The 25604-nt window shown below is 33.2% G+C and overlaps 1 protein-coding gene and 1 long non-coding RNA gene across 2 annotated transcripts in view; one reads left to right on the forward strand and one right to left on the reverse strand.

Moving 5' to 3' along the window:
* The window catches only part of LOC124642994 (irregular chiasm C-roughest protein-like), a 79907-nt gene extending 55179 nt beyond the window's left edge, over positions 1-24728 (reverse strand). Inside the window, exon 1 of the mRNA XM_047181825.1 lies at positions 24360-24728. The gene's annotated coding sequence lies outside the window, so the exon portion shown is untranslated. The remainder of the gene's footprint in view (positions 1-24359) is intronic.
* On the forward strand, positions 2050-2369 carry LOC124642995. The gene is made up of 2 exons (XR_006985853.1): positions 2050-2113; positions 2231-2369. It is a non-coding gene; the product is annotated as an uncharacterized LOC124642995 (long non-coding RNA).
* Positions 24729-25604: the final 876 nt, after the last annotated feature.

The following is a 25604-nucleotide window of genomic DNA, read 5'->3' on the forward strand; positions in this document are numbered from 1 at the left end:
CATTTGTTATAAATAGAACTGTAAACAGCGCCATCTATGTGAGAAAGAAAAAAACAACTGGCAATACAAGTCAATTATTCTATACAAATATAGTTTTTGTTTTTATGTACCCTAAGTGCGCCGAAACTGCTTCGATTTGAAAAGTTCCTTCACTGTTGGGAAGCTAGACTCTTCCCGAGTGACATGGGCTTTACTTATTTTATCCCGGTACGGGCAGTAGTTATCCCGGGACGCTGGTGAAACCACGAGAAATCGGCTATATTTTGGTTAGGAATCGAACTTATGACTGTGATATGATTACTTACGCCATCTGTATGAAACAGTATAAAAGAACTGGAAAAACAAGTCAATTTATTATTAAATATTTTTATGACAACCTAAAGTACCTAATAAAGATGCAAACTAACAGTTTTATAACCAATTTATTGTTCAAAATTAATGACGGTTATTGTTGTAAAAAACTTAAAATCAATGATCCTTTTGTGTTATCGCTTAGAGAATAATAAAAATATTTTATTAAAACTCAATTTAAATGACAGTTTATACGTAATAGTATATTTATGGTACTTCGAACGAGGTTTTTTAAATAATATTCCAATCAATAATAGCGGCCTATGCCATTAAATACTTTGGCATAAATTGACAAAAGAGCTAAATCAATTCGACTGTTTGGCACAGGCGTGAGTTCTTACCGCCCATTCCTACTATTCTATCCTATCTGTCGATTGCCTTCAAGAGAGAGAATTTTAACATTAGCCCATCGAGCTTAGAATTATAAGGAGACGCCGTGTTGTTATTGACGTATCTATAGTTATATAAATATGGGCGAAATATGAAACAAACTATGCAACATAGTTCTCTCTCACTCTTTCTAAGCAGATAATTATATTTGAAAACAGGGACAACAATATTTTTGTGGTTGCGTGAAATGGTGACATTTATTTTTGATATCCTCCTGTTTGTAGGTGCGTGCCATATCTGGTACATATGTCATGGTAGTTGTGCTGTCAAATAGGTGCTCTTCGTGACTTATTTTTGCTATTTTATAGAAAATCACTCGTGTTTACTTTTAAGACTTTACTATTTCAATAGTGAATTTATCAACGAGTATGCCTACGTGTTGTATCGTGAAGTGTGGTGCAAGTAAGCACAAAAATCAAGCTGGATTGTCTTTACACAGGTTATAGTTCGGCCATTCAGAGAATGCGTTCCTGACACGTCGCGATTGAACTGACGACGTAACTTTGCAATGGCGTTGCAGTTACGATAAAAATATTTTTGCTGGTTGTTTACCGTTTTAACAATTGAGGAGCATTAAAACAACATTATTATATCAATAATCAATGAATGTAGTTACGTCGTCAGTTCAATCGCGACGTGTCAGGAACGCATTCTCTGAATGGCCGAACTATAGTAACCAGTTTTTGCTAGATTCTACATAAACTAATTCACATTGAATAAAAAATATGTTACGGAAACATGAATTGATGGTGAAAGTACTAATATTTAAGTTTATTTCTGTATAAAAAGCTATATTTAGAAATAAATGTTGTTTACAATAACATATCATATTGGCATAGTGCTGTACAGTTGTCATAACTGTATCGATATAATATCCACTTTTATAATTCAGCTTTTACTAATTTTAACAACAGAAGTTACTGTTCCTAAGACACTGAGCCCTCAGAGTTGTGTATTATGTTGAATAGAACATCTCTATTTTGTTATTTACTTAAGTACTATCTTTTCATCGCGGTATTACTCGCGTTCCGATGGATCTAATTCCGTACCCGAACAGTAATAGCCTATGCCCACCGGGTAAAGTGTAGCTTTCAAATCGGTCAACTTGTTTCGGAGCCTATGCAATCCAAACAAATAATCAAAGTATAGATAAGTTCAAGTTTTGATGTTCTTTAATTAAAAAAACATTTTTTGCAGGTTTCCTATACGAAATGATTTAAGGACAAAATGGTTAGAAGCTATTGGTGAGGAAAATATTAATCCCAGACATAAATATTGGTTTGTCTGTTCGCTTCACTTTGAAGATAGTTGTTTTAATAGAACACTGGATATCTTAAGATTACGTGACAACTCTGTTCCCACATTATTTTTGGTAAGTCTTAAGATAGTTTTTTTTTTTTTTTTTGTTAGACAAATCCTATGTAATTACATTATTAGTACAGTATATCTCTCCGTTCAATCGTTATTAAAGGAATATTCTTTTTTTCAGACACCCAAAGAAGGCCCCCAGGAGTCGTTGAATAGCTTGAAAACGATTGTAAATTATTGTATTTTTTTTAAGACAGTATCTACTTATGGCGTTTCTTGCGGATTCTTCTTCATAAGACCGAATCTTTGGCACCCTGCAACTAGTCTGACGTGAAAGAACTTTCATAGGGCTATTTGAAATAATAAATAATTACTTTGCCTGTTTTTTTTTTTTCTTCAAAGGTGAAGAAATGACTCCTCCCATTTGGTTGATGTTGTTGAGGTTATTAGTATCAGTGAAGTTAATGTGATAGTTAGTTCTATGACGAAGAAATTATTTATACTAGGTTATTTATATGCACCCAGTAAGACTCGTACGTACTTCTAACTAGAATACAATATCGATATTTGTTGAATCCGGTAGTGGTACAACCCTAGTAATGGCAGCCATTTTAGTTACTACTGCAGACTGTAGGTGTGCAGGTTTTTTTCGTGACATTTCCTGTCCCTATAGTTATATGTCAATGCATTAGCCCCATACGAGTTTTGTCAAATTCTTATCTCTAGTATACCTCTACAAAACAACATATGGTTTAAATATTGGGAACGACCGTTAATCTATATTCACTCAAATCGATTCAAAATAAATATACGTTTTTCATCGAGATCTCGATAAAATAAGTGTCGATGCATCGTTAGTCGACTGACTCGACTGTTTTGTAAAAAGACTATGATATTTTCACAACAGTTCTTAGTATTAAAATATTGTAAAGCGTTGATTGAAAGTCTCGGAGCCTTTTTGAATAATAACTATTAAAATATCTCTTACAACTTATGACATTATAATAATAGGTTTTGCTTGAGTGAAAATGATGAATAGATATTGTTTATTGCGTTCCAAGAAAATGTTTATTTATCTTTTTTATTACTTTAATACTTTGAGCCTTTTATATGACATCTCTTTGAGAATTTGAGTTATTTGCTAATGATCTTAGTTTTTGATGTTTATTATAACAATGCGAATGCTTTTAAGGAGAAATTACTTTTTATTACATTTTATTTGAGGAGAGTAAATTAAATTTTATTGAGTTAATTACCATTTTTGACATTGAACATTTTGCAGAATTTTTGCATTTTTTTTTTCTTTCCAATAACTAACACAAAAACTAGATAGTAATGTAAACGGAGCATGGAATTCGCAACCAGACGCAATGTATCGTTTGGCACAAGAAGCGGTAGGCTCCAATGTTGCCATCAATTATATTAATTTGTACCATAAAGGAAGAAATGAGGTGTGATATTAGTTTAATTAGTAGGTAATGTAACGTTGTATTAATTGGTGGATCTATAATAGATCATTGTCATATTGCCTTACCATCAAATTAAATTATGAACAAAACCATTGCCATTTAATTCCTGACTTGAGCGCAACAAAAGACTATCGTCTTTTGTTTTATAGATTTTTGTCAACATAAACGTCCAGCTGATTTTCGCAACATCACTCGGTGTATAAACAATTGACAACTACCAGTTCAAAAGATGACGTTTAAAACCGAACGACAGATTTTTACCGCTCGGAATTTATCCGCTCGTTTTAGCTACGCGCGACAAAAATCCTCGAGTGTAAAACTGTCGTTTAACAGGCAAAATAATTTGCCGTTAACTATGCAAGACAATAATCATCTTCAAACTTTAGATTTCAAGATCTTTAATGATATTTCTGTCACTGTAAACAGTAAAGGAAACGACGAGGCAATAAAAAACATGAGTTCAAAGCTTTATCGTTTCCCATTGAATGAATGAGTGAACGAGTGAATGAATGACAGTTCCGGTGACGTCAGATATAAAGATGGAGTCCTTATTTTGGACCATTATTCCTTGAAGTGAGATGTTGGGATAGGTCTTGCTTGAAATACCAAGTTTTTAATGAGCCGTACGGCTATGAAAATAGTTGTCATTGCATAGACTAGAATGTTGGTTTATATGCATGTAGGTAACTATGTAAGCCAGAAAGTATATAGTAGTGCTAATACGCGGTTCGACAGAAATCAAATCTCAATAAAGTTGGGATAAGGTAATGTAAGTATTCATCCCTCAACGCAATTTTTTGAAGAGATTTTAACCTCAAAATAATTGTAATGAAAATAAAAAACTCCCTATAATAATTAAAAAAGTCCATTGTAATGGAAGCTGATTAAAAATTTATTAAATCAACCAAATTATTCTTAAAAACGCCATTAAATCAATCGTAACCGAAAAATAATTAATAATAAAAAAGTCAACGGAACGCAATTAAGAAAAATAACTCCAATTTAAAGCAATATTTTGCATACTCATTTCAATTCAAAAACTGCAGTTTATATTTTACACCCCAATTACTTTTAAAAACCTTTTAAAGTACCATTGACACCCCATCAAAAAGAAATAAAAATATTCTCTGTAATCGCCTGTCAATTATCACTTTTTAACAGGTTAAAATAATTGTATTTTATGATCCTTATGTCAAGGATATAGAGTTCATTTTGAAGTGTAAAAAATAGTATTTTGCACTTATTTCTGCTTGTTATTAGTGTCATACAAACGACAAGTGATTAGTAGAACCAGTGTATGTTGAACCTTTGCAGAGTGAGCTATGTTGCAGTGTGAACGTGTGAGTTAACGCAGACATACATATAGGTATAGACATGGTGTAGTAATGTGACGTCTCTTATAGGTCACTAGAGATTCGAAACCTGCAACCTTCTGATCATATCATATATATGTACCTACTATGTCATAAATGAGAAAGATTGGATGCGTTTCACACAAAACTATTAAATGGATTATGTGTGATGAAAATTGGTAGTTATAGAACAACTAACCCGTTATTGACATTTTAAGTATTGAAAACCTTTTTGAGATATTAAATTAAACTATTATATAATGTTCTCAATGGCCTATCTAAAAATGTCTAATAAATGAATCTGACTCTAGTACATTTTTAACTCATTTATTTATTTCACCGAATAAACTGGAAGCTCAGAATAAACTGGTCATACACTAAACTATCAGAATATCGTTTTTAAAGGATATATTTTTCATTTTATTTTTGTTACATTGGCAGCGTGTAATTATTGTTTTTTGATCCATTGACAAGCCGCTTCGTAATAAATTAATGTTCAACAAAATACTTTCATCATGGTTTTTAATTTTAATTATTATTGCGTAGGTTGATAATATCCTGTGTCGATATTATCAAATATCAGATGTATTGGTTCTGTTTTATTTACCTATTTTGGGAATATAATGAGAGCGATTTTATTCTGGAAATAAGCTTTTGACTATTATTAATTATATGCCCTAGATGTAACACCGCCCACTTTCAGACTCTGGGCTGTTTTATGAAAGTTTCTAAAATCCGCAAAGTGATTTCAGCCCGATCCAGGAAATAGACCAAGGACGCCATGCATTGCCACGCACAGTGCAGTTTTTTATTATTGTATTGATTTGTTAAATAAATGTTAATCTTCTTAGTTCTGCTCCAATTCTTCGATCACAGCAAATATCAGAATCAAATTATACAAGTCATTGTATGTATAATTTGATTCTGATATTTGCTGTGATTATTATTTGCTGTGCTAATTATTTTATCTGAATTCTATGTGCCCTTGAATTACAACATACAATTTTGCGAACATATATCCGGATTTGAGATAAAAATAACACATGACCCAATTAAAATTTAATTCCTTTGATATCAATTTTGTTACACATTTTCGACAGAGACGCACTTTAGAAATACCGAAAAAGGTAGATTAGGTTAATACACCTTTTTGGTTATGAATAAGATCATTTGTCGTGCATTGAACACAAACATTGACCCTCTGTAATTCGTATTTTCTTTGACCATTTCTATAAATCTAGTAAGTACTTTTTTCGGTTGAACATCATCAAACAATCTTCCGCTGTGGGTGCAGCGTGAGGGAGTGTCAGACTCTCACGGTCTGAAACCCACCATGTTTCTTCTTTAGCCCTTTGCCCATAGCCGCAGATACTCTTTTGAACAGTCCCATAATCTCAAAAAAAACTGCATTGTATTAGTCTGTAACCCTTCTTAAAAACTAAAAAAAATGGGTAGACCCCCAGCAGCTTTACTTAACAAAATTAACTATTATTACACACTTTTCACAAATAAGACCTAACACTGTATTAAGTTTTCTCTTTTGCTTCAAAAGCCACAACAATTTATCTACCTACACATACAATTTGTTAAAAAAGCCGTGTGAAACTCATACAAAAACAATGTGTACTAATATTTCTCTACACAACACATTTGACAGAAGACTTGTAATTTGGCAGAACATTGCCGTCAATTTAAAAAGGTAATGATTTAGAAAATTGGATCAAACGACGCGCGTAAATGATACATTATGTTAAAGTCGATGATAATTTTAGTCGAGTTATCATTTACGCCGTTCTTGTATAACTAGCTGAGCTTGATGCTAAATTATTATATAAAAAACGGGGCTTTTTCAGTACCGTTGCTATTCAAGACTCACCAATTAAATAATGAAGGTCTTCTCAATTTTTTCTGCCACAGGGTGGCGCCACGTATGCGTCTGGTCCAAACAGCTGTCAAATAGTATGGAATTGTAGGGTCCGAACTTATTGTTTATTGAAATTCTGTTATATTGGAAGTGTTATTGATTTTATTATGGACTACGGTCAGAATAAGGTTTCCGAACTAAAAATTGAGCTAAGAGAGAGGGTGCAAAAGTCACTGGTACTAAGGAAAAGCTTGTTGAAAAATTTGTTAACACAATATGATTTAGTTTTTTTTATTTACTCAACCGCAATAGTAAAACAATAATGCAGTGCTTTAATTATAAAATAAAAATACACTAAAATCGTTCACTATTCATAGTAAAGATAAGCACTTTGACAGTTACCTGGACCTGACGACTCGGTGCTGCCACCTCGTGGACGCCATTTTAGAAAACCCTCATTACGCAAATGCTCATTGGATAAAATATATAAAAATACACTTGTTAGAGCTTGAGTCTTGAACTCATGGTCGTTTTAAGAAAAAAAATAATAGATTAACTTACAATAGAAGTGCTTATAAACTGTTGAATGAAAAAAATATCTGAAAATGTCAACAAACAGACTTACGATGATACAAAATGCCATTAATCACTTATGATTGTCATTATACTCTTTAATGAATTCATTTACGAGTACCTATAAACAAATACATGTACCTATGCCATCCGACTCACCGGAAAATTCAAGTTTCATTTTATTAGCAAAATGATTAACAGCATACCAACAAATTAGTGAACTAATTAAGATGTTATTTTAGGCTGTAAATAACTCATAAATACGTATATAGTCAAGTCGTAAATTTTGCTGTAATTAAAAAAACTTGAGCTGCTAACGATAGGATGCGATGATATAAATTAAATATGTCGATAAAAAATTATGTCTAAAGTTGTAAATGATTTTGATAAATCATCAGATTATATATCATTTTTCGTTATTACAATTTTTTATGTTTACCATTTTTCTAGGAATATTTTGATCAAATTGAGAGATTTTTAAATGAAGACAGACTGAATCTCAGTATTTACTTTCGTGAATCTGAGTGTCAGACTTACAAGATTTTTTAAAATTATAGTGATAGCCGTATATTATCAAATTATTGAAGATATGACAGAACATTAAACGTATAGGTACATAAAAAAATCAAGTATTGGTTTATTGGGTTTTTTAAATTAATTTATTACTGCGTATTGTTTTACAGAGCCACCCAAAGAAAATAAATCGAATTTGTAAAGTTTATCGATACAATCAATCGATATCCTAACTCGGTTTGTGTTAACACTGGTTTAGATTACCGATAACGATTGGTTTATGCTTTGTCGATCGTTAGTTTTTCTCGTTTTACCGTTTTAACGAGTTGCTAATGATGTAAGATGGGTATCTCGCGATCAAATGGTGGGAAATATTGCATTCTTGCTTTTGTCTCTTTTTTTAAGTTTTTTTGTACATTATTCTTATTTTTATTTTATTTTTTGGAGGAATAAAATATTTTGTCTATGAGCATGTAGTTTTTGATTAATGCGAGACGATAGGTATTTTAATAAGATGCTTGATAATAATATTTTTATTATTTGATTCTAGACATAATTAAACTTTAAGTACGTATTAACTTTTCATATACAGCATGTGTTGGGGTCAAGCTAGGGTTATGCCGACTAACTTTTATAAGTATTATTCTTAAAAACACCTTTAGAAGTAATTTCGTATGAATCATTTAAAAGAAACTTATAAATAAAGGACTTTTAAAAGTTCACGATAGTTGAAGAATGAAATCGATGAAGTTGGTCTAATTCATTGACACACATACGACTTTTATCTACCTTATTACCAAAAGTACCAAAAAAAAGTAAAAAAGTAAAGCTTTTGTACGAGGCCTAAAAACGCAATGAAAGTCTAATATTAGCACTATTCCCGGTTTTTAAAACACATTTTATATAAGCGATATAAGCTAGTTAAAAACTTATAGAAAACTTTACCTCCGACTTAAGCAACCGACACATTCGGCAGCTCTCAAAGATCCAAATATCGATAATAAACCCATCACTACTGTTTTACAGTTGCAGCTCCCAAACTAGTTTGTAATGCAGGCCAATCAGATGCGAGCTGGCGAGCTGGGGCGCTAATTATTTTAATAGATATACATTTTGAGCGGGTTTCAACCACGGAGGAAGGAAACTGCGGAGATGCCATAGGGAAGGTAGGTCAGGCGCCTTCTTGTCGGTCAAACAACTTACGGTAGGCAGAATACTTATCAAATCAAAACCAATTTGTTAGTGTTTTGTCTTGATTGATTGGAGATTTTATTTTGGTAGTAATGGGCAGGTTTCATAAAGAAGAAAGAAGGGGTGTAAAGACAGAGCTCGTGACGTTCCTCATCTCCCAAACAGTCGCATTTTGGCGCACTGCTTTCTTATGAGTTTTTCCGTTATGGCACCTTTTTTTTTCAGCGATGGCAAAAATCATCAAATGACCCCTCCCGCAGTGGGTTAGCAGCGGTGAGGGAGTGTCAGACTTTTACTGATTAAAAATGCATCGTGTTCTTTCATAGGCCTTTTATGTACCAGGATCATGGCAACTCTTTCGAACAATCCATTATGACACCTCCGCTAGTCATTTTATTCTCCATGGTTTCAACTTACTGGTTGTGAGTGCACTAGTTAGTTTTTTGTTTTTTTTTTTTTTTAAGTTTGTAGACAAGAAATTATGTTGTATGGCAGGTAGTAACATAATTAGGTATCTTGAGAAAGATTATAAATTGCTTGAGAAATTGATCTTCATAGGTAGCATCGAACGACAGTTTATATCGATATACGTAGCTATATAGTGTCGTACTACATTTTAGCGACTCTTGTACATAGATGGATACGGATAGATGAACTGTACATATATGTAATCAGTAGGTAAGTTTACTTCAAAACCAAAAACATTGGGTTTGTATTGCGATAGTCGTTTAGAAACCGAAATCATATCGAGGACATGCGTAGCCTAGTATGAAGATTACAACCATGGGTTGCACCATTTAACTATGTGACGATAACCGAACCATTTTCAGTTCAATGGGCGACAATTTCACAACTGGATACGGTATCGTTATAGTTGAACGGTGCAACTCACCCTTAGGGTGTCTCGTATAAGTTTAAGCGTCTAAGCCGGACAGACAGACAGAAAGAGTTATGCCCAAAAAATACCTAAATTTAGGTATCCCCTAAGAGAATTTAGGGAACACTTAATACAAATTCCTTTTCACCAAAGTTTAAGTGTCCCTTATAACATTTAAGTATAAGGGGAGCCCTTATTCTAAGTGATACTTAGTTAGGGAAACGTTAAGAGATTGTTGGTGAAAACGGGCAATATTTTCGCATTCAAAATATTACTAAGGATACATTCATTTTCTAATACAATTATCAATAAATTCTTCATCCTAACAACAAACAAAACAATAGAAAACAAACAAAAACAAGTAAAACAACTTAGAGTAACACAACACCTTCGAGATATAGTGAAGACATGCAAAGTCAGGCCTTACTAAAGAAATATTGATTACCGAAGCCCCGTCGCAGCGTCATTTAGATAATTCTAGACCTTACTCCTTGGATCATTGAACCAAATGGACTCGCCACTGACGTTCATACTTGTTTAGATATGTGTGTCAAGTTTATGTGTGTATTAATTAATCATTGTTGAAGGGAAATGCATGTGAGAATCAAACTGGTAGACTTTTTAGGATTCCTTGCCAAAAGGGCAAAGCCCCCTATTACTAATACTTCGCTGTCCGTCTGTCATCAGGCTGTATCTAATGAATAGTGATACCTAGCTAAGCAACTCAAATTTTCACAGATGATGTATGTTGCAGCTTTAACTACAAATACTATTAAACACTAGAATAAAATAAATATTTTAAGGGGCTTCCATACCACGCTTGATAATTGTCACAATAGCCCGCTAGTCTGACTCACACTTGGCAGGTTTTTAAGTTATTTGTGTTGATCGGCGGTTCCAGTTGGTTAGATGCTCTTAGCCTTACAACGCCATTTGTTTTGAAAACTTGACATTTTTGCATGAGAAAAAAAGGTTGGAAAAAATATTAAATACAAGTTAGAGGAGTCTTTGCATTCTTGAAACATGTCTTGCGATAGATAATTGCGTATTTAAGTATGAAGAAAAATAGTAATTGTCATGCGTCTTAGTCTTATTTTATGCACATGTCTAGATAATATTTTCTTTGTTCAATAAAAGGTATTTTCAGCTTCCATCATGAAATAGAAAAAACATAACACAGATATATGTCAATTATTTTTGACGAAATCTTGAATTCTTTATTTATATTCCAACAGAACCTATCATTATTGAATGTAAACTGACACATATTCACAGAATTTTCAAAAAAAGAATAATTAAAAAGCAGTTGCAATTCGACAAAAAAATCACCAAATAAAACAAAGGAACCAATCAGCATTCAATATTGAAAAACAAAAGAACGTTCGAAATACAAAATACACAAGCAAATGTACCGAGATAGAGCCGTTGGGTAAACTATTAGCACAGTTTAGATATATTCTCTTGTAAACAGCTGTGAAGCTAGTGTAGCAACTGTGTTTCGGATGGCACGTTAAACTGTAGGTCCCGGCTGTCATTTAACACCCTTGGCAGTCGTTACGGGTAGTCAGAAGCCAGTAAGTCTGACACCAGTCTAACCAAGGGGTATCGGGTTGCCCGGGTAACTCGGTTGAGAAGGTCAGATAGGCAGTCGCTTCTTGTAAAGCACTGGTACTCAGCTGAATCCGGTTAGACTGGCAGCCGACCCTAACATTTCTGTTTCACCACCACCCTAAGGTAGACTGGCAGAGAACGCCTAAGGCGTTAAGTCCGCCGTTGTACAATGTGCATAAAGTATTTTAAATAAATAAATAACATGGTTGGGAAAAAGGTTCGGAGGATGCGAAATGAAACAGTTGTGAAGCTAAAAGCTCGCAAAAATATCACTCACACACGCATGTGCATCGACGAGCTTTTACGTTCTTCTCTCTTTGCTGTCAGTACTGAGTGTCGTGCATCGAGCACATGCGTGTCTGAGTGACATTGTTACGAACGTTAGTACATAGCTTCACAACTGTTTAGACCGGAATACATTCAAACTGTGAATGTATCGAGATAGAGCCATCTGGTAAACTATTAGATAGAATTGTTAGCGCGCCAATTTTTATTCAAATCCAGTGAATTATGTAAAACATATCGGTCGTGTGGGGCTACGTGGCCAGCATTTTACACTTTGTACAAGAATAGGAATAGCAAATAACATGTCCTGTGTGTTTTGGAAATGTACGGGAATAAGTTATGTCAAGCCGAGCATTGAAGAGTTAAGTTAGGGTCGTTAAAGGTAGTCAAAAACCTTAAAATCTGACAACTGGTCTATCTAATATTACTAAGGGATATCGTGATGAACCGGTTGAAGTCAGATAGGAAGTGGATCCACGTAAAAGAGTGTTAGGTACTCAGCTGCCTTCGGTTAGACTGGAAGTAGACCCCCAAATATTTTTTGTAATCATGACTTGAGCTGCATATCATTTAAATAAAATATTTACACCAGACGATTTGATACTACATATTATTAAAAATAACAAAAAGCAAGGAAAATGAAAACAAAATATCTTCATAATAAATTATGAGCAATACTACCATTAGTATTTGTTGTTTTTTTTTTTCTTTTGTTCAGATTTTAAGTAAAACTGCGTAAAAACATTATATTGAAAGGGACACATCAACCATAAAAACAAAATTAACCCATCCAAGTTCGACGCAAAACGCTCCCGTGAATCCCCAATGTTTTTCTTGAACCAGTACTTGGCGTATCTATGCAAATGGCATAACAAACCCTGGCACCCGTTGTTTTTACACAAACAATACAAAATAACTTCGCCGACTAACAAGGCTTTTTAGCCGAAAATATTGTACTTTTTCCCGCCTGTCACGTTTAAGCGAAATGGTTCTATCTTTGGTTAGAGATATGATATTTTTCTGTAGGTATTTTTTGCCGTGTATTTTGGTGAAATCAAAAAGGAAAAATAATTTTCAAAGGTACATGGGGCACCCAGATAGAAATTATAAATACACATAATTATGTTATACATAAAAAATACTTTTAATCAGTTAGACTTATTTAGAGCAGATAGCAAAACAAAAAAATCAATCAGCCATCATAATTAATACAGCCAAAAACTTTTTTTTTTCATTACAATCTACTGTCAGATGAATGAAAAAAAAAAAAAAAAAACAAAAAAAAACGATAGTTCAATCAAAACTGTTTGCATGATAAAACTTATATGTTCAACAAATAACTGGTGAACGGAAATGAGAGCCAGATATTTTGAACATAGTGAACAAAAAATATAAGTATACAGACGTACTTACATGTGAGCGTATGTGTGCTTTTTAACCGGTCGGTATAAGGTAGTAAATGTTTGTGTTAGCAGAAGATCCAATCGTTAACGTCTTCGGATGTATTCCTACAACATGTAAGAGTGGTTTTCTTAATATCTGGTGATCTAAATATCAACCCGTGGATTGGAAATTATTTTTTGTTTGTCAAAAAAAGGATGAAGAACTAAAACAGGAACATATATTATGAACAGTATATATAAGTGCAATGGTATTTCTCTTAATTGTAATTTTATTCAATGCCAAAATGATATTGCTTGCCCTCCAGCCTTCCTAAATTGGTCCATAAGTGTCAAACAATAAGTAATTCAAGTTTTCCTTTTGCAAACATATTCTTTATGTTTTCTTGGGATCATTCCACACCAAGAATGTAAAATTAGCCCAGAGTGAACGGGGCAACTTGTACTCCGCTAAAAAGTTGGCCTTCTCAATCAACTCTGTATAATGAGGTGGAAATGACGCAAAAGGCTGACTCCAAAATAAAATACAGTTATGAAAGTATACGCCTGTTTGCTCCGTGAGTAAATAAGGGTAAATAAATTGGTTTAAATCATGCAGCGTTATAATTAATTTTCGGTTTTACATTAATCATTTTTGAAAATTGATACGAAACCTGCCTCTTAACGTTTACTCTGTAAAGGCCATCATCATGTAATAATCATCTACCGCCATAATCCAATACAGTTTCATCATCAGCATTCATTTTTTGTCCCACTTCAGAACACAGGCCTCTTCTCATACAAAGAAGGAATGAGAATGGAATGGTACTAATCACCACGCATGCTCAATGCAGGTTAGCCATTTCAGACTTAAAGTTCAGGTTTCCTCAAGATGTTTTCCTTCACCTTTACTTAGTCATCAATGCCCAAGATACCTACTTACAGAGTTAACCAAAAAACAGGTCTTAAACTTGATTCCTAGAACAATATTTCAATTTTTTTTTAATTATATTTTGTACAAAAAAACCGTTACAGTTTAAAATCTACATCATCTACAGAAACAAAACAAATAATTACTCTCTCTCCATATCCAAACACGATGTTTGAAAATCCTGTCTTTCAAGACCCATAATAGGGAACAACCGAAGAAAACAATCAAGTAAGACCCGTTTCTGATGAAACTAGTTATAGGAGAATTGCCGTCCAGTTCACTTATATGGTAACTAGTAATATAACTATTAAACACTAATAAGAAACTAGATTGTATGGTTGTAAGGTAGAAGCATGTAGAATATGCTTGCGTGATATTTTCTCTCACAATCTGAGCAGCTTGAAATATTTTAAATATCTCTTGAGAAACAATACTTTTATTGTTATTTGAAGTATTTACATAATATTTACATTAATTTTAAAAATTAAAAATAAACTTGTATATACAACTTAAAACTAATACATTGCATCAAAAAATTGCTCCTCCTTGAGAAACATAACTTTAAGTGCTATAGAGGATATCGTCAGGATTAGAGTAAGGGTTCCAGACTTTATTTACGAGATTTTTTGAACTCTTAGAGTACCTGCAAACTGCAAACTAACCAGTCGGCAGTCAGTAGAAAAAAAGTATTTTAAGAAAATCTTGAGTCCAATCAAAGTTTTCAGTCGGTGTGATACCGGGTAAATACCTGATGTTTGCAATGTGCGTACTATTCTTCTTCACACCGAAATACGAGGCCAAACAAACTATCAAAAATTTTGCAGTGTGCTTATGTGTAGGTACGTATGGCTTATGGTCACAAATGCAAATCTCTTAGAATACAAAGAAAAACCCGTTTTGTCCAACATAGTTACCAAACAGGAGATTAAACATAGCAACCGTCGTTAAGGCATCTAGTCAAACGAGTATGCTATTATTGATAAATACTAGAATCCAGATAGGAATCTATAGGTAATCTAAAAGAATGACTCGAAAGAAAATACTTTTTTTTATCGTGCAGGTGTTACGCTAGGTATACAATAAAATTTGCGTTTAAAGGTCCCATCTATCCGTCTGTCACCAGACTGTGTCTTTTGAACCGAAATAGTAAGACGGTCGAAAGTTTTCAGCTATAAAAACGGCATGAAAAACTAGAATTAAATTAACATTTAAGGGGACTTCCATGCCATAATTATAATAACCATCATTTTTGCTTCTTTAATAGATACGGAACCTTGTGTGCCAAGCGTGAGTCAGATGAGACATCTACAGGTAAGATCAACCCGACTACATAACAAAACATTCACACATCTCTATTACGCAAGAAAAGATACACCACGAGACAATTAAATCGACTTAATTGTTAACTTAACAATGTCTATGAAATCGATAAACATTCCATGCTTCCCACGGGCGTGTAATTCTCGATTATCTCGAGTATCGATTAACAGTTGTCTCGGTCTCGCGACTCGATTTTATAGATTCTACGAGACGCTCTATTTGCTCGTAGTGGGTAAAGGTTTTATGGATTTTAAATGATTAGAGGTAAATGAGCGTATGATCGTTCGATTTTAAAAATGGTTCGAGAGTCAAAAAATGTATAATCATGCTTGCTATTGACTGTTATCTTGTGGGTGTATGTCCTAGGCTATATATAGAAGAGACCCTTTTTAAATTAATTGAGGAATTGTAGCTATCGTACCGCTTTAGCGTTATTCCACACGGAGCAATTGACAACTACCGATACAAATGAGTAAATATATCTAATAATAAACTGAGTGCTGTCGGTTTAAGAAAACGTCGAGCAACGTAACTTGAGCTTAGTGGGTCAAGCACTAACTTAAAGACAACCAACTGAAATGATGGCACTTGAAAAAAATATAAGTTTTTGTGAATATTTGAATGAAGTTTGCTATTTGTCAAATAAAATTGATTATTTTTCCGACCCAAATATCGACCAATAGAATTGCACCATTCGACGTCACGTGGTACAACCTACATGGTATTATACTGAAAATTTTTTGAATATTTTCTCTGGTCGTTGCTACGTCAAACTGACAGGTTGTGGCCGACATTTGGGACGGAAAAATAATCTCCCGAATACCACACGAGCTTCATAATTATCTGGCATTTCCCTCAAGGTTCCCTGCAAACAAATAAAGTCGTCAAGTTTTTCAGGAAAAACCTATCGGGAAATACCCGATAATTTTGAAGCTCTTGTGGTATTATAAGTGAGTATTTGTAGTGTTTTTGTAACTTGCATATGAATGTTTACACGGTACTTATGAAAGAACAGAGTTTTTAAGTTTGCCTTTTTGTCAATAATCGCCTTATGAGCAGTAAAGATTTTAGTGGAACTTTTACTATGAGATAGCTGACGTTGACCTGATCATCTGCCTTTTCATTTATTATTTTATTATAGGTCACAGAGCTCTTCTGATTTAGAGAAGGATATCCAATAATCACCACGCTTGTTCAATGCAGTTTGGTGATTCCAGACTTTAGTCTAGGTTTCCTCAAAAAGTTTTCCTTCACCTATAAACGCTCATTGGTGTCCAAAATACACTTAGATTTCTCCTCACAAGTAAATAATCCTTTTTGTCAACAGTGAAACTAGAGTCACTATTTCAGCAATAACTCACTACTTAAATCGTTCAGTTAATTTACTCGCATAGTAAATTACCCACATACCTTAGGGACAATTTGTTAGCTAGTTTCGGTAAACGTAATGGTAGAAACATTTTAATAAGCTCTAATTGTCTATTCCTGTGTGACACATCAAATTAATTAGTTAAAATGTCACTTTGTTCAGTGCTATCGTCATTTGTCTTGTTTTTACATACCGCTCTGTGGTTTTTTTGGAAGACAAATGATGGTTATGGATAAAATTAGAACATTTTTTGAATATTATTTAAACTTGAACCATTGAATTAGACTACCGAATGGCCTAGTAGTCGAAAATATACGTTTAAATTGAGTGATAAGAATTTCATTTAAGTGTCAATATGCTTGTAATTTATTAACCGCCATCGACTATCGTTTTCACCAGTACGTTTTCGTGGGAACTACTCCAACACCTGGATTAAATGTATATACTTATATGTATCTATAGTATAATGGCTATCTAACACTGAATTCATTTTGCAAATAAATTATGCAATTCCTGAAATAAAACCCGTTTTGTTTAATACACTTTATTGTATCACATTACTACAATGACACTTAGATACTAACAAAAGCTCTTGAGACATACCTAACAGCATTCTAATTAACTACCACACAATCGTGACAAAACAATAGAAATAATACCGTTCCACGTTCACATATGAAGACATAATTAAATATAAAAGACAGGGGTCACTAACATATCAGACGTGACGATAAAATTTGTATCTTTTAACCATTCAAACAAATACAAAACCGGATCGGGGAGCGATTGTCACTTGTCAACTTATGACCGACCAGTGAAGCTTGGCCTCTCATATTGGCGCTACTGTCAAAAGGAACGTCAAAAATGCTGTGTGTACTTTTAAGTTCTTCATTTGGCCACGGGTTAGGTTATGTTGGGTTTCTGCCTGAAGGAAAACAAGCACCAATTAACGGACTTTCTCTTTAGTCTCGACGTGTGTCATTTCCTGTCAATAGTGGCGTTTTGAGTTAATAGATGGCGTTGTACGTGCAGTTATTGATATTAAATTGCTTTTATCGGTAGATTTTATCTGGTTTTATTGGTACTTTTGGGTCATGGTCTACAAATATAAGATAGATGTTTGCACAGACCAAAATAATCTGCAAAACTGATTTTATTGGTGAAAAGGCGTTTTTTTTTGTGTGAATATAGGTTTCAAACATAAAAACTAGCGAAGGTAATACAATTTATTTATAGTTTAGAGGCATTCAAATTGACCCATATTTCCATATTTTTATTCCACTCTAAATTTCGATCACCCAAACGAAGTGTAGCGAAACATTTTAGCCTAAAACTCGTATTTCGTGGCACCCAAAAATATTTTCAAAAATCTAATATCGATACTGAAAACTGCAAGCCTGTTAATAAAAATATCACGAAACCACGCCATGGAGACAATTCAATTAGTGGTCGAATGTCGAATGAAGCCATGTCTTTTTTTTTTCAAAATTTTCATCTAAACCGGGTCTGAGTAAATGGGAGTCTATATTGCAGAGCTGAGTTTATTTCGATCAGGGAAAACTTTTAGTCAGGTTTGCACATTTTTGGGTTATTTTATATATCAATGTATCTTTTTTCCTCTTCTAATAAAACCCTCCACGTTGAAAGGTAGCTTTAAGAGTTTCTAACTTCATTCAATTTTCAAGAGGGCATTAGATTTTTTTTGGTATTTATTTATTTATGCATTTAGGTGTACCAACAGCAAAATATTTCACAGTTACATTAAAACAACAGAAAATAAAAAAAATGGTATTAGAAATTGACTGACTTTCTAGCAGATATTCAAAATGCTGAATTTAAACAGTATCAAACACAAAACCAACGCGATGTATTATAAGACCCTCCATCATTTGCGTGACATTTAACCAAAAATGTTGATTGAACGGAAAAGCTTGACTCAAGCGTTAATTGGCCGTCTGCATTTTAATTGTCACATTCATTAACAAAGGGTTAACAAGTGAATGATTTGATGTATTCCTGGTATAATATAAATATGTTTGCTGGTGTCATGTTACAAAATTATAATGAAGAGATCAAAGGGTCTTATGAATTTGACACTTTCGGAGAATCTGTTTTGTTGATGCTTATGATTTATTATGGTTTGTGCAAGCAGATTTGGGGTTCATGTACCTTTTTGCAAATAAAAAACTTAGTTAATCAGCTTTTTCCGCTTGCTTCACTCTCCTTTTGTTAATCCGTTTGTGGCATTGTAACTCTTAAACGGCGGATTTCAGCTGGCTAGCAAGCTGCTTCACCCGTGTCCCGGGAGAATTTTCATGCCGCACCCGAATAGAATGTAGCCTTTATGACCTACTCAGAGACAATGTAGCTTTGTAACAGTGAAATAGTTTTTAAAATAGATTCAGTCTTTTCAAAACCTTTAGGGTACAAACAAACAAATATTTCCTCTTTATTATATATACTTGTATAGAATAGATTTAAGATTAAGATAAACAAACTCCCTAACGACTTTATTTCATTAGTTCCTAAGGACGAAGGCCATGATACCTACCTTTACAGTTCCTTCATTACTTCTGAACTACCTAACCAACTCTTCCCATGAAAGTCTACCCTGATGTCCTTCAGTCACGCGTCTCTCAGTCTGACCCTGTGAGTCTGTAATGTTCTGAGGTCAGACGTGTGCTCGTAAACATGGGTGCTCAGGTGTAGTCTTGTTTTACCGGTATTACGCATTTCTTGTTCCTGATGAGGTAGGTAGGGTAATCATAATATTCCAGTGTGATGTGTCTTTGGACTTTAAAAGAGAGGAGTTCTTGATTCGACAGCGAATATTTACTTCCTAATTTACTGGCCTATAATTTATGATGTATATAGTGGAATTCTCGGCTTTGCAAAAGGGACATGAAAAGGCAGGGAGCAAATATGTCGTTAACAGAAAACTACGAAATAAAATGGCACGTTAAGAGACAATATTTCGATATGAAAAGTTCCCTCTCTATTAAAAACACCTAGGTAGTAAGCAAAACTCACTATTCTCCTTTTAAAGAAACATGGCGTGCATACAAACAGTATAATGTTGTAAAATATTATAACGTCATCTAAAAGCTAAAAAGCACAAAGTAGGTAAGCTACTCAATAAAACCAAACTTAACCGACGACTACTTAAAGATTATTATATCCAATATAAATAAAATTACCAAACAAATCTATCCAACAATAAGTTTATTACACGTAAACTATATCTATATATACCTCAATAACAAGAAAATGATATTTATATCCATTTTTATCGTAAATAAGACATCCTTGGTACAAGCAAAGTTCAAAATCGACCGTAACCAAGATAATAAGGTAGGTTCTTAATAACTTTTGTACCTGAGGTTGGAGCAAGGTAATCTGGACTTTGTATCATAAGGAATAAGGTTTAAAATACAATGTGTGACATATAAACGATTTCAATAAACTACACCTACGCGCTAACATAGTTGTATTTAGAAGTAGTTGTAGGGATAATAGAATAGCGATTGTCAATTGTTACTTGGTCTCTCTTAGGTAGACGGGTCACGTTGTTTTGGTTCTAATTTTGGTAGTTTTGAGAGGTCTAGATAAAATGGTGGCTCACGGGTATTGTTGATCAGTATTGAGACATGATATATCTGCTTTTTTGGAATATTGTATTATTATACAAGCTGTCTAAGGTTTCACCTGTGGTGTAGTATAAATAAACAATTATAAAGATGAAAGGTTTGTTTGTTTGCGCTAATCTCAGGAACTAAGTACTGGGTCGAAAAAAAAAAAAAACAGAGTATGATTGCCAATTTATCGAGGTAGGCTACAGCCTTTTTTCCGGGTGTTTGTAGCAGTTCCTACGGGTGAAACCGCTGGCAACAGTAAGTTTTATTATAACTACATTAAACAGTTCTTAGATATTTATGCTAATAATATAGTGTAGGTGGCTAATTAATCATGTACTTATCTCATAAAATACATTATCCTATATAATATTTACTCGTACATTTATTAAGTTAACCTTTGTGACTACAGAACCGACAAATAAGTTTTCTTATTACAAATGTGAACACCCACGTAATTTAAACATAGGTTTTTACAAGTAACCTTTCTTAAGTAGGTATATTATATCCGACCTGATTTAGAAGATAAATCGGGAGAAGGAGATTATTATGTTTACTGTGGAAAATTCAAAAGAGTGTGTGAAAGTCGACATAGCTAGAAAGAGGGTTACTTGAGATGACGGCACACATGAAGAGTATGGAAGAAGAAAACATGCTGCGCCGACCCCAAATAAAATTGGGATGAGAGCAGGAGGGATGATGAAGGATAGAAGTATGATGAAAAGCTATAAAATTCAAAGTGTAAGTAGCACTTCTATTTTGAGCATAAATTAAAGGAGATGAGTATTAAGATATTGCTTATCTCAACAAGTTGTTAAAGTTAAACTGTAACAAATGACAGCTAAATGGGATGATGGCTGGTGATGGATGTCGCGGGTGACGGAGGTTAAACAAGATGCAAACACATACATGATATAGGTACATTTAGGATAAAATAGATATTCCCACATCATATAATTATATTTTTGGTACTTGTATTCATTGGTACAGTCAACTTCAGGTCAGTGGTAATAGTTTTATAGGAAAATCGTACTTATTACTTTTGAGTTTAGGTGCATGACAGCTGCCACTGATGTGTAGTTTACTGTACCTACTTACCTATGTGCTTTTTCAATTGTTTTATTTAGGTGCGGATGTGAGAGGTAGTTTCCAATATTTAGTAGTTTTAATACTATTTATAACATCAGATGGATAGTTAGACTAAAACCCACCTAAGCGTGTTCCTTCTAGAACCCTTTATTTACCAGGGCCGCTTTAACTCTTTCAAAAGTCCAACTTATGTGTTGTACAAAAATATTTAAGAGAGGTACATTTACTATTATGTACGACACAACTTTTAAAAGTGCCACAGATTGCCTCTTTGCCCTGTCTAACAGAATTTTAAGTCTAGACTGAAACATTTTCTGCAGCCAGTTTCCCGACACGAGCAGAATAATAAGCAATTTCACATACTGAAAGACTTCGTAGTTTGGATGTTATGTAGCTCAGTTTTAGAGCAAAAATATTTAGGTTCGATATCTGAGAGAAGACAGAAATTTTAACCTAGCTACAATAGTGAAAATGTATGAACAAAACACCATTGTACAGGCGAGAGACATGAAATTGCTGAATATTTGACGAGAGCAATGCATTCTTTATACTTCTCTTTCTGAAATAATCTCACAAATAACATTTTACTAGCCATATTGTCTTTCACATCAATCCATCATGTCTTTGGCCATCCTTTTCTTCTATATCCCTCTATGTTCACGCTCAAATCCTTTCCCACATCGTGATTGTCATTTCTTCTTCCGATCAATGACGAATCAATTTTGTTTATCGTATATTTTCAAGTATATTGAAGACCCTAGCAGCTAATATTAGCTCAGAAAAGTCATTTGAAGAGAATTGAACATCAAAACAATATAGCAAAGAAATGTAAGTCTGTAAAAAGTCCTGTATGTAATTATTACTTCGTTCCGAGTAGACATGATTATTGCTTGTGCCTTCTCTCTTTGAAAAAAAGGCATTTGCGATATGACGTCTCGTCTTTTGTTTATTTTTCTTTTGTTTTTATTGGTTTTACAAACTGTGGTATTGAATTAAGTTGATGTGAGTTTGAAGTTGGCTATTTGACTCCTTTCGTGCCTATCGTTTGAAGAGAGGTATGTTCGCACAGATCTTGTTGAAAAGCTGTGGGTGTCCGAAGTTAGCCACTATTAAATGTAGTAAACAGGAATACCAATGCGCATGCGTGATGCGTTAAATGGCTAACTTCAGAAATGCTAAGTTATTTGACACGAACTGTACCATGATGTTCAGGAGTTATGAGAATTAAATCATTAACTGTGTAATCCCAGAGATATTTTTTAGAATACACCTAAAAAAATCAGTGTACATAAGTGCAACTTGTACAGCTTATTACACAATCTCTAAAAGCTACCTACTATTTTCAAGTTCTGCATCCTTTGAAAAGTAAAAACAGGTGACTCCACGTGCTAAAACTAGTATGTACTAAAGTGTTTTCAGTAATCCCCCACGCGCCTATCTGACTTGGTAAACGTCACTTGAGCCCAAATTTACTATTACTCATAGTCAAAATAATGTACAATGTGTCCTGTAAAATGACATATTTTTAGCGAAGATAAATTATTATTAGACTTAATATTTTTCTTACGTCTAAAAGTGTTAGTAGCCTTGGCAATCATGTTTTATGAAAACACAATTATTATTTTTGAAAAATTACTCTTGCTTATTTACTCTTCATGACTAGAAACGATAAAATTAAATAGGATATGTAATAAATAATCAACAATAAACATCATTATTATTCCAATGCCCTTATATCCTTATTTCCTATGGAGTTAAAGCAGCATATCTTCTTCCATACTTCTCTGTCTTATATCATCTCACAAGTAACATTATTTCCAGCCAGTATCTTTCACACAGTCCATCCATGGTTTCTTTGGTCTTTTTCTCACACTATATCTATCCATATTCATGCTCAACACCTTCTTAACAATATAATTCTCATTCATTCTGTCAATTAAAAGGTACCTGTACACAAACGTTTAATACTTATGTAATTTAGCATTGTATCATACACCTATCCATTTCTATTCTAAAGCTATATACACACGTATAAAATGCATAACCCACAAATAACAGGTAGCAGCCAAAAATTCTAAAATTAAAAGTTCCCTCAAAACAGCCTCACAAAGCAACATCTCCACAGAAATAAGACAAAATCAAACGAAAACACAACAAAAAATCCGCCGCCATTGAACACCTGCCCTAATTACGATCCCTAACGAGTAAGTATCAAACCTGTTTATTAAAAAAAATATACAAAGTTATCTTTGCCGTCCTTCAAATGATTTGTAACTCTTAGTGTGAAGTGTTAAGGTCGAAAGTTGAGCGTGTTTTTTTGTTTTTGATATGTGATGTTGTGTTGTATTAAGACTCATCTCGATTCTCGAGATGTCTTATGTTTTTTGGACACCGACTACTTTATAATGTCTTTTTTATTGAAACCTTCGTGCGGTTTGTTTTAGGCGGAGGGCAGATACGCTGTAATCCAATTTTGGAGTCCATTGATAAAGATTTTGATTGTCTTCCCTGAGATTTCGGAATGAAGTGTTTTTTAGATTAGATTACTTAGGTACGGGTCTTTTATTGGAAAGAAAAGAAGTTCAGAATTGTCTTTTCTGGGTGTACCTACGTTTAATTTTAAATTAAGTTTTACGTGTTATCTTATTTTATTATTGTATTAAATACCTTAAAAAAAGATTAATCGCTTAAAAATATTTAAATAAACAAAATCTATTTTGACGCAAAGAAACAATATTAAAATTAATACATATCACAATTTAATCAAGAATATTTCACAACACATTGATTATACATACTATATTTACTTTTATTTTAATTATTGCAACAATAATTTATAATTAACTTAATCTTACCTTTCATCCATCAAAATATTCTGGAGATATTTTATTAAAATCCAAAACAAAAGTCACACACAAGTCACCCACCGTCAACAAAGTTTTCAAAACAACACACAAATTACAAAAAAAAAAAAAAACAATTCCAAAAACAACAAAAAAACTGTCTATTTAAAAACACACGGAACTGTCAAAAAGTATTTAATTAAAAACAAATTTTACATTGTCCGCCGAATTCTCATTTTAATTTAAACTTTTCCCGCTAAAAGTCTGCACGTCAACAAGTTATTTTTTTTATTGGGAGGAGAGCAAAAAGGTTGTATTGAAAACGGCGCGAAACTCTTTGGGCGCGGAACGTCAAAACGTCAGACGTCCGTATAGGCGCCTAGTTGACACAGTACTGGGGTCCATACATACAATGCTTGCAGTCCAGTTGCTGTACCTTTTGATTATTATAAACATGTTTACTATAATTGGTTTATCTTTGAGCTGTTTTAGTCTGGCATTGTTTTAATTTAACATATGTTTCTGTGATTGATATGGTTGGAATTTTAGTAGAGATAACAATTTAATTTAAATTGAAATATCATTTTGAAAACTAAAATATAAATACGTTATCAATTAATATTATTATTTTATGTTGAAAGTATTTCAGAGTAGAGAATATTAGGTACTATAAGTTTCATTGGAACTAGTTTTTACTTAATTATGATTCTTATTAATTAAAAAAGATTATTCTTAATTATTTATTAGAATATTCGTTAGGTATAAAAATATTGTCTGATTATAATATTTTAGTTTATTAATAGTTAATGAAGTATTAAATTAATAGCAAGAATGCAATATGAAAAATAATGCCTGATAAATTCTCAAATATGAGGTATAGATTGGCAACCCGTCAATGCATAGTGCGATGTTATCGACTTTTAACCCTCTGAATGCCTGCCAAACATGTTCCAAAGTAGTGCTTTGACACAAATTGCACTGCTTTTACACACATTACACATTATGTATGTGTATGTCGGTTTGTGATCAGGAATTTGTGTTTACAACTACCGTAAATGAGAGATAAGTTGGTTGCTGTGGTATTACGTTAATATAGCTATAGTTAATTTATTTTATTTAGTAACAAAATATTCACGAAGTCATTCAATGAATCTACAGAAAATAAAAATAAAACGTTTTTGCAAGCAAATTAATAGTATTACTAGTAAACTTTTTTGACAAAAAATACTCATTCAGACAGTTTTTTAAACTTAAAAA

This window comes from Helicoverpa zea, chromosome 26 (assembly GCF_022581195.2).
Source record: "Helicoverpa zea isolate HzStark_Cry1AcR chromosome 26, ilHelZeax1.1, whole genome shotgun sequence".
Lineage (NCBI taxonomy): Eukaryota > Metazoa > Arthropoda > Insecta > Lepidoptera > Noctuidae > Helicoverpa > Helicoverpa zea.